At 39.6% G+C, this 11,546-nt stretch overlaps 1 long non-coding RNA gene across 3 annotated transcripts; it reads right to left on the bottom strand.

Moving 5' to 3' along the window:
• Positions 1-2,936: 2,936 nt before the first annotated feature.
• Positions 2,937-9,238, bottom strand: LOC110890550. Of its 3 annotated transcripts, none has more exons than XR_004871791.1 (3): positions 8,367-9,238; positions 7,061-7,148; positions 2,937-3,229 (listed from the first exon to the last, which is right to left on the bottom strand). It is a non-coding gene; the product is annotated as an uncharacterized LOC110890550 (long non-coding RNA). The 3 variants fall into 3 exon arrangements; XR_004871790.1 differs by lacking the exon at positions 2,937-3,229 and adding an exon at positions 5,728-6,267; XR_002564562.2 differs by lacking the exon at positions 2,937-3,229 and adding an exon at positions 5,728-6,267 and having other exon boundaries at positions 7,061-7,137.
• Between the last annotated feature and the right edge of the window lie 2,308 nt (positions 9,239-11,546).

The following is an 11,546-nucleotide window of genomic DNA, read 5'->3' as shown; positions in this document are numbered from 1 at the left end:
AAAAACGTTTCTCCTTTATTAAAACCAAGTTCACTATAACCAATGGCTCTGATACCAATCTGTCACACCCCCAAAATCCCACCTGCGGAGTACTACCGCTTGGAGGCGTGACTGACCAGGATCCAGCCACCAATCATACTGAACAAGCATATAAATAGTTATAAAAGTTTAACCATTCACGATTGGTGTTCCAAAACAAATAAGTTTAAGTTGCAAGCGGAAGCATAAGTTTAAAGTTATAACATAAGTTCCAAAAGTTTCAAGCTTAACATAGTCTTGTAGCAATCCCTGTCCCACAACGATCTTCCTCCATGCAAGCTCCCACTGAGTACCTATGGTCCTGCAAAGCATGTAGTAACGAGTCAACAACTAGTTGAGTGAGTTCACGGGTGGGCGTTCGTTTTAGTTGTTTCGAAAACAGTTTACTTTATCTGGCATCCTGCCGTGGGGGTTACCCCATAGTTTTAAAAACGTGACCAGTTCGTTCCCAGTTACTCCGGCACTCCGGCCGTGGGGGCTACCCCATGTAGTTATCAGGCATTTCGGCCGTGGGGGCTACCCCATGTACATCATCTGGCTCTCCAGCCGTGGGGGCTACCCCATGTGTATACTAGACTCGTTACCGTATCGATTGCTGACTGTAGTCATGTTTATGTGCCCTGAAAACATCAATGTCTATCATCATTGACGTGCCCCAGATCCATTAGTTCACGCCCGTCCTCTGCGGCACGGTGTGAGGCTTGTCAGACCTAAATAGCGCTATCTAACTAATGACCCGCTCGCCATTGGCCCGGCGATTAGTCGATACAAAAAGGAGGGACTTCGTGATAGAGTTTTAGTCTAGTACGTTTATCCGTCCATCCGGACGAGGAATCACATTCCTGAACCACTGACGTCCTACCCAATGGTAGACGAGGAACCCATGTTCCTGAATCCCATTCCCAACCCAGGGAATCCCATGCTTTGTAAAGGGTGTGAACTCACCTCGGTTTGCTCGGCAGTTAATCACAGAAAGTCAATCAAGTCGCAAGTATTCAATAACGTCCTATCACGGTTATCACGTATAATCAGAGTCGAACCAAGTAGTGCACAAATGTTCAGTACGTTTGGCAATCACGTATAATCAGTAACAGTTCACAGTTAACATTCAAACACAATCCACAGTCTAAGTGTAAGGCCCAAACAGTTGGGCTTGTGATAACAGGCCCAAGTAACACATCAACAGTAGCACATAAATTCGGCCCACTAACTTAGGCCCAAAAGTGAGTCGCAACCGGACTCGCAAGCATGGTCTCGAGTCATGCTGTGTGTTGATCATGGATGGTTGCGAGTCGCAACCGGTGTCGCAACCGTAGTCTCGGTTCATCATGCTAAGGTCTCGAGTCGCAACGGGACTCGTAACCTGTGGTTTCGGCTTGTCCTGTTATGGTTGCGAGTCGCAACCGCGTAGTCTCGAGTTGTAACGCTGTGGTTGCGAGTCGCAACGGGTGATTGCGAGTCGGTAAGCTGTCGTTGTCAAGTTCACGTGTTGATGCAGATATGGTCAGATTAATGGTACATTATAATCAGGCCCAAATCAGGAAACTACCAATAGCATTCCACTAACAGTTTTCCTAATCAGGTTACTAGTCAAAGATGGATCAAAATCACAAGGGTTTTCACATTCTTAACTATCATTCAAAGTGTTCTTCACATATTCAAACACATATTCAACAAGTTCATAACATATTAACCACTTATTCACCCAAAATCATGAACAACTATCAAGATACAATTTTACTAGCATGCATCCTACTTGACAAACATATTCATTAGCCGATTTTCTTAGTATAAACACCCAAACTTTTCGGATCTAATCCAAGTGCAACCAATATCATCATTCACCCTTTTTAACATACAATGAACCCATTTTCATCATCAAATATTTATGTATAGTTCAACTAATAACAAGAAACATTCATGAACCGATTTCTTTTCAAAACATTATGTATAACTCATCTTAACATATTGTCACATAATCTCATCTTACAAACATAACATGAACACACTAACATTCAACAAAGCATTAAGAACACTAACCGGTTATGGGTTTCGAGGGTGTGTGAAAAGCTTCCAACCGGGTGTGTGTGTGAGCCGATCCAAGTCCAAAGATCCAAGAATGATGGAGTGTGTTTGTGTTCTAGAGTTTAGGTGAGAGAGAGAAGTAGGAGAGTGTGTGTTGTAATGTTCAACAAAATGGTAACACTAACTAAGGTAGTGTATTTATAGTCAAAGTTCCAAGTGTGTGCACCCTATGGGTTTCGGCTAAGGGTTTTCGGCCCAATGGCCCAACCGGCCAAAGGCCCAAACCGGCCTAATGGTTATGGTTCACTCGAGACCACATGGTCTCGAGTCGGGTCCTTGTTGTTTCGTGTCGGGTTCTCGGTTCACAATAACACACATACATATATACATACAATGCACACAAAACAAAGCACATAAAAGTTCACGTTATCATTAAGTTTAATCATTCAACTAATCACATAACGTACAAGTATATCGCATCAAGACACAACGAAGGTTCTAGGTTTCGGGTTGTCACATTTATCTCAGTTCCCCTCAACTCATGTTAAAAGGTTTCCCCGAATCCGAGCAACAAGACAAATGACATCACAACATAGAGCATGAAAGGTCAAGAAGTGTCGCACATGACATGGGGTGTTAACATATAAGTTCATACTGTGTTGCCAAATGTGTATTCACGTGTGGTGTTGTCTATAAGCAAACACTATAGATACTATGCATAGTAAACAAGAAACGAACCTTGCAGTCTGGAGCTGAGTGTCATGGTCGATTTCGGATCTGTTCGGTTATAGTCTAGTTTTTATAAAATCGTTTTAAAACCAAGTTCACTATAACCAGTGGCTCTGATACCAAACTGTCACACCCCCAAAATTCCACCTAGGGAATGTCCCTGATAGGTTTGTGATGTTCTGACAATGAGCCACTAATTACACTGAACTCACATAAATTTCAAAACAGAGTTCTCAAATCATTAATAAAATACCATCACAAGTTTATACGAAAACAAATATGTTCAGCGGAAGCGAATAGTAATCAAAGCTAAATTGTTCAAAAAAAAAAACCAAAGTATCATAGTAACAAGTAATCTCATGTATCCCTCCAGTCGACCCATGACATCTCCTGCTCCTCCAGACAGCAAGTATCCAAATTCATGAAACCTGACGACCTGCGAGCATGCAACAAGTGTATCAGACAAAGCTGGCGAGTTCACAGTTTTAATAAAACGTTAGTTACCAAGTATTAAATCCAGTTTGTTTAACAAGTACGAAAACAATGTTGATAATATCTCGATACTGAACAAGACGGCTCCTAATGTATGTTTTGCCCGTTCCCCAGTGCTCCTATCAAAGCACTAGGCCTGACTGGGTCATTAGTTCACACCCGCCCTCTCTTAGGAACGGGGTGAGGGTGCCAAGCCTATGTAGCGCTACCAACTAATACCCCGCTACCACCCACGATAGCAAAAGATGGGACTTAAAGATAGAGTGTGAGAATATTATCCAACATCCTAGTTTTACCCAAAAGATTTATCCCTCCCCGGGATACCCACTGACTGTCCCAACCACCGGGACGCATGCTCAAAGTAGTGAACTCACCTTAGAGTGCTAGGTAGACTTAATTACTCGTTTAACCAAACAATCAATCAAATCCTATGATGAATGCACATATAACAGCCAGTATGCATACAAGCTTAGTTCGTGTCATTCCACATTTATTTATCAGTTAGTGTACCTAACATACAGGTAGTAACATTTGTCAATTCGTACACCAACTTATTCAGTTAATCACATGATACATGCATTTATTAATCAAGTTCGGCCCGAGTCCAGCCCAACACTATGACCGAATGATAACATTCCACATGATGTCACCGGTCCGCACAAGCCTTAACATCATAACACAATAGTAAATACAACATTTGGACCTGTTATTTACCCACTAACCGGCCCAATTATCAACAGCCCTTTCTATTTTCATTGACCCAATATTCCTGTGTATCCATGCAACATCGATTAGTGACAAACAACCAACTAATCACACCATGCTCATTCGCCCAGTCATATGCAAAATTTGTTACATTAGGCCTTAATCAGCCATTGCATGCTATCAATCAGGTTTGCAAGCATTACGTATTATAAATTCAGGTTTCGAAGAGGGAATTCAACATGCCATGCAAACGATAACATAACCATTCACGCACACTTCCTAGTCAACTGAATCGGATCGAGCACTACCGTTTAATTAACAAAGGTTTATCCGTAATCGAACAAGATGAAAACACTCGGTATAACACAACTAATAATTATACTCATATGAACATCAGATCCTTGTCACTATATCGAGATCATATGATCGCATAGCCGATTACATCTTAACAGATTACAACCCTCGATTATGTATTCAAGTAACTCCAATCGAAACAACCTCATTTTCTATCAATAGTCCAAACAATAATCGAATGTTGCCAGCTCAAAAAAATCATGTTCTTAACAATCATTGCTACACATGCAGCCCACTACCCAACATCATAAAGGATGCTGTCCAACCAAAGCATGCGGCCCAATTATACCAATCAGATCAGTCCTAGAACTCTACTAGCCCACTTACAACTACCGGTTACACACACACATAATATGAATTCATTATTTTGTTTCTATCGGCCCACCGATTACGCACATGCATCGACATCGGTTTACAAGAATATGGAGCAGGTTGTATACAATTTACTTATACATGCAAAACATTAATCAATTGCACACATATATCCAAGCACCTATTCCCTGACAAATCACATGCAATTAAGAATATCTCACATGCAATCTCTGACAAGTCAATCATGAATTCTACTAAGTTATCATATATTATATATAAAGTAGTAGCACACATACCAATATGATGCCAATTTACAAATGATGCCTCACAAGTGTAGCAAGAATTCGGTGGGGGGTAGTTAGTCTGCTGCCGTCGCCAAAAGGTAGGGTTTATTAGATGGTAATCATGAGGGATATAAGGGTTACGCATAATCTAAATATATAACACTAATACTCTAAATCATGTGGGCCGATCCCACTTCTTCTTTGGCTACAAGGGAACCGGGCCAAGATACTCAAACTCATGAAGGGTAGGCCAGTCACCACATGTGTTTAAGTTGTTCATTGCGAGCCAACTAAACAGTGTGGGCCGAGTTATTATAAGGTGAGGTGAGTGTGCAACAACTTAAAAGAGTTTCTGTGTGTGTGCGGCCCGAGTCCTCACTCGGCCCAACCCAATCATTAACCATTTAGAGTAGTTCAACAATTCCATCGACCAACACAAATTTCGATTACGTTTAACATCAAGTAAAACGTTTAGGACGTTTAACATACAAAGGAAGCGTTTGCGAGGGATAAATAGAAGTTAAGATCAAAAAACGAAACGACACTAACCTTGGAAGTCGGGTTGTCACAGTTTCTTAGAGTTTTAATTTATTTTTCCTCGCGAATATGATGATTTATTCTAATCATAACAGACTATTTTTAGGATTTTAACACTGATCGGGTGGTCACCGACGTTCGTTTCGCATTTTAACCGTTACGTGATAACCGTTTATCTTACTATTGCCAACATAATTGTTATCAAAGTTTAATTTTACCAACATATTAAATTTCACATATAAACATCATAACCAGTCAAATATAGCCCTGTACGGTATGGCCTGAAAAGCCGGGTGTCACAGTCTCCCCCTGTTTTGGAAATTTCATCCCCAAAATTTTTACTCTACAGGTTTTGTTTTTGCACTAAATAAGAATAACAAAAACGAATCTATTGAATATAGTTTTATAGTTTCTGTGACGAACTTGGATTCTTACGAAGAATCCTTGTAGATCTATATTACACACGTCTTATAAATCGTAGATATTACTGGAATGCTGAAATCGCCCTTGCGGTTAGTAACATAACTTTTCAAGCTATACGCACTGCTTCTTCGATGCTTAGATAAACCTCCGTTTATCTCCTAAATAATCTTTACAAAGCGCAAAATTAGTGTATCACCCATTATACACCTCTTCAAATGCATCCGAATAGTACATCATGTACACCACTCATTTCTGATGGTAACTTGAGCCCATATGTCACACCCCGAAATTATCAGAGTTGGCGTGACTGGACTGGTATCTTCATTGCCCACCCTGACTTTGACTCCATGCCTGCATAATCCTATGCCTTGAATTTGTATTAAAAAATGTTATTTAATTTGTATAAATCAAGTATTTTTGTAAATATGTATCTCCCTGGTATGTAGCAATAAGGAAAAAGAGATCACCAATGGGTTGCAAAGCCAATGGTATGTGTGAAAGGTGCAGGAAGACTCAAACCTAGCAAATTTGTTACCGGGCTTCGGCTGTAAGACACAGTCACCTCTATGGGCCGCCCCGGCCTCACGGGTGTGGGCTCGCTACACCCAAATAGATCTATCACTCTTGTGTCCCTCGGTCCTAACAAAGAGGATTGATGGCCTTAAGTGTTGTACCCACCCCTCACATAATCTAGTAGTAAAAACCCTCCCTACGCTAACCATACCATGTAAGTAAAAGTTTGTAACATGTATTTTACCCCATCCTCTAAGGCTGAACCTCCCCAACCTCTAAGGCTGAACCTCCCCAGCCTCTAAGGCCAATTCCCCAGTCTCTCTATATTTTCACCAGACGATCCATCCCTAGTCACGAAAATCATTTACGTTTCGATAATACACATTTGTTTTGTAAAAACCGGTATATTTAGTATAATCCATTCGTAAACCATTTGAATTTCCTCAAAATCCATTCGTAATATGATTTAGAAATATGAGTTTTTGTTCGTTCAAAGTTTTGTATGTTCTTGCAAAACGAGCTTGTCTAAAAATATGCAGTCTTTGTTTATCGAAAACTTTGTATGTTTCTGAAAAACGTGCATGTCTTTCCACCCTGAAAACATTCATAAAAATTTAAAACCGTAAAAAGATGGGTTATGAACTCACCTGAATATTCCTGTGCAAAGCTAGCTATATACGACTTCGTGATGTCGTTTCCAAGACGAGACTCGCTAGCGTTCATTCTACAATATTCCTAACACGGAATATCTAATAAGTTTCTAAATAAACACGGTAACTACACTACGTGTCACCGAGCTCTACCGAATCGCTAATCGAACGATTCGACGGAATGTTGTTAACTTAAAAGAAGCGAAGAAATTATACGTGTTTAGTTCGTTTATTCGTCGGTAATAATTAATAAGTCCTGAAAAGACTTAGCTTCTCCAGAGGTTTAAAATATGAATATTTATATAAAAATATATAAACATGTCGTTATAATCGCCTTAATCGTCTCGAGAAATCTTAGATGTATGTAAAGAATAGTTATATAAAATAAAACAATGTATAACCAACTCGTATTATGTAACACTTCTTCTATGATGACTTAACAAAATATAGGTATATGCCGTCTAGGCGTTTGAAATAAATATAACATCTTATATTTATTCTATAAAAGAATCGTTGAGTTGTTGTGTTTGAAAATAAATATATAACAATATTTATTTTTTTTATAAAAGAATTCGCGTTGTACGACATTTGAAATAAATATATAACTATATTTATTTTATAAAACAAGTTCGTATTGTTCGACATTTGAAATAAATATAAACTATATTTATTTTTATGAAACGAATTCGTGTTGCTCGATAATTGAAATAAATATATAAACTGTATTTATTTTAGTAACAAAATTGTCGTATCATTTGATATTCGAAATAAACATATACTCTATATGTATTTTTATAAAAGAAGTCGTGTTATTTGACATTTGAAATAAATAAGCAAGCTATATGTAATTGGATAAACGAAATCGGGTTTTGGCGCTTAATTAATTTTTATAAAGAATTTGTAGAATTTTCAAGTTTTGAAATAAACATAATAACTATATTCATTTATTGTAAATAATTTCCAAATAGTCGTTTTTGTAAGTTTTAAAGTGTCGTAGATATTCGTATTTGTTTTACTAAAAGATTGTTTGAATTCGATGTTATGTTTCGAAATAAAAACGCTTTATTTACGGATTTTACCGAAAAACGGGCAGAGTTTCCCCTGTTTTTGGATACCCCCGACAACGCAAGTTGTCGTTATTTTTTAAAAGCCAATCAATACTCAATCATCACATAAATAATTTTCATAAATATGGCGAAATATAACTAGACGCTAATCCGAATCGGTTAGAGCTCGTATGACGAAATTAATAAAAATTATTATATATAATGTAAATATTATTCGCGTCACTAAAAATCTTTACCAAGTCTTCCGTGCCGCTTTCATTGAATGAGTTGGCCGAGTCAACTGAGTCGACCGGCTCGGTGGACTGAGTTGACTCGTCGGGTTGACCAAGTTTGACCAAGTCGACCCGAACCGCGCTAACATTGAATCTGACGGCGTTGACCGAGCCGTTGAACGCTTGACCTACTGTTGACTTTGTTTGACTGAACTCGAACCGAGTTGACTGATTGTTGACCGAGTCGACTCAGTTTGACCGAGTCAACCGGGTTTGACCCGCTGCGAAACACGAACCTGAACTAAGAATCCAAAACTCTCAGATCTGAATCGCCGAACATCAACAGAAATATTATCATCTTCATCTTAATGCAAGGAGAAGAGTCAGTCGAAACCACTTACCGGCAAACCCGTCGGATAACGGTAACGACCGCCGGATAAAAGAATCGACCGGTGGTCCGAGTCTCCATCTCGCTCTCTGCTGCTCGAACCCCCAAAAATTTACTCGAACCTGAACCAAGTTGAGCCCAAAACCGGTGAATTCGCCGGATAAAGACTATGTCCGCCGGTCAATGGCATCGACCGCCGGTTCTCTTTTCTCCGATCTCTTTCTTCTCGGCTCTCTCTCTCTCTCGCTGATAATCCACAGCCGCCGCTCACCACCACCGTCAGGTGGTGGTGTCTTTGCTCGATCTGCCGAAAGGGGGGGTGTGCGTGGTTCAGGGGTGATGAGGGAAGGATGATAGTGGTCGAGGTGTGTTGGCTGACCAGGAACTGACTCCGGAGCGTTGCCGGAGTACCGGCTCCGGTCACCGGATGACAGAAAGATGAAGACAGAGGGGTTTCGGCTGGTTTGCTTAAGATCTCATGTTTCAAATGAAGGTTCAGTGAAGTGTAGGGCCTTATATACTTAGGTTGTTCACTAATGGGCTTGGGCTTGGGCCCAAGGCCCACAAGCCCAATCCCGTGTTTTTAAGTTGGCCCAAACGCACTTATGAACCCGTTTTCAAGGTCAGAAAACGTTGAAATGTCATAATATAAAATTTTAGTCTTAAAAATATGTAATAATGGTACCGATAGTTGTTATTAATCACGTAAGTTGTCGGTGCGTTAAATCGCGTAAACTGCGTGGTTCGTCGTTTTTAATCCGTTTTCACCTACGGATAATAAAAATTAAAACAAAGCTAAATATATCAAAATATATTAATATCGAGACGAAATTCGAGTCCGGTGCGTCAGTTTCGTCGTTGATTGTCGGTGCGTTACCATTTCCACGTTTTTCGTTTGCGTCTGCGTTTTGTGAGGTTCGGAAGTCCAATAAATTTACAAAAATTAATTTCATGAATATAGAATATTCATAGAACATCCGTATTTATTGGCGTTGTCAGTATTTCGTACGGTTTCGTTTCGTTATCTCTTAACGTTTAGCATGCTTCTTCGCAAATCACCGTTCGCGCACTGTAAAGTCGGATAGACGTTCCTAGGCACTCCAAAGACCTAATTAAGTCAATCTTCACCTTAATCACTATTTATTATCACGTTAATCGCCTGTCATTCACGTAATTAGGAGCCGTAAATCACCGGTTGTCACACCATATGCAACTGATCCAACTCAAGATGGGCTCTCGAAAGGATTAAGTCAATGTGGCTCAGCTTTTCTTTCCTCTGATAAACCCTATAGCATCTCTCTTAATATAACTCCCTTAACAGAACTAAATCTTCAATTGTCCATGTAATTCTTCTGTTGATCAATTGGCGACCTTTAACCTTCCCTCGATCTAGACAAATTCTGCCGCTGGTTTCCTAAATAAACTAAGGTCTGGTTAATTGTCCTTTGACACGTTAGCTCCACGTAGTGAGGATCAACTCTTCATCCATGCAAGGCTTCAAACTGAGAAACCTAAATACTAGAGTGTTAAGTATTGTTGTAAGATATCTCCGCCAAGGGCATGTGAGTATCTTAACTTCCTTCTAAGTCCATGATACACGCTTCCCAATCTCAAACTTATCTATAAGCATACTTTCATTATCCTTTCCAATTCCGTAGTTAACTTCAAATGTCACTTATAATTCTCTTTGGTTCGTGTATAGACAAACATGTCGTCGATGACTGTTATCACGAACTTACCTGATTAGGGCTTCCTTACCCTATTTATGAGATTTATGAATTTAAATGGCACATTAATTAAATCAAAGGGCATGACTAATATCTCGTAATGACCATATCACATTTGAAAAGCAGTCCTCGAAATTTCTTGTAGCAACCTTCAACTGATAATATCCTAATCGTAGATCGATTCCTCGTACAGCGGCTGAGTCTCGGTAGCCTGATTGAACAAATTGTCAAATCCTCGGTAATAAGGTGCCGATTCTTGATAGTCAACTTGCTCGGCTTTCTGAAGTCCTCACATATCCTGAAGAATCCATTCCTCTTTATTCCATTCAAGACAGATGCATCTTAAGGCGAAAAGCTCAATCGAATGAAACCCTTGTCCAAATACTCTTAAAACTATCTCGTCATTTCAATCATTTCAGGCGGTGTTTAATCTATAAGAAGATTTGTGCAATCGGGCGCAACAACGTGAGTTAGATCTGTCACACCCTGGCTTTGCGGAAGCGTGGGTTTATTTGGTGTGACTTCTTAATACCATAGCTTAATCACAACAAAGCTATATGAAAATAAAACCATGATGATCATCCATTAATTCAAGTTTTAAAAATAAAATACGACAACATTGTTTTCAAAAGTCAACACATGCAACGAAATTGCAACACGACACAATAAAAATATTGTTCATACGACACAACCATAAGACATGAAATAAACACAGTTTAAGACTTGTGACTCGTCCAGGCAAAAGTCACAATCCCTAAACTCGGATGACATCATTTCTCCTACGCAGCTTGACGACATAGCATACCTTGCCAGATCCCTAATTTCCTGAAATACATGTAATTTGAAAAATCAACAAAAAGTTGAGCGAGCTCATGTAAAAGTGAGCATGAATAAACCTTTAAAGTATGTATAAAAGTCCCTGGTATGTAGCAATAAGGAAAAAAAGAGATCACCAATGGGTTGCAAAGCCACTGGTATGTATGAGAAAGTGCAGGGAAACTCAAACCTAGCAAATTTGTACCGGGCTTCCGGCTGTAAGACACAGTCACCTCAATGGACCTCCCCGGCCTCACGGGTGTGGGCTCGCTA

This window comes from Helianthus annuus, chromosome 11, assembly GCF_002127325.2.
Source record: "Helianthus annuus cultivar XRQ/B chromosome 11, HanXRQr2.0-SUNRISE, whole genome shotgun sequence".
NCBI classification, from domain to species: Eukaryota; Viridiplantae; Streptophyta; class Magnoliopsida; order Asterales; family Asteraceae; genus Helianthus; species Helianthus annuus.
This window is presented reverse-complemented; position numbering and strand designations above follow the sequence as displayed.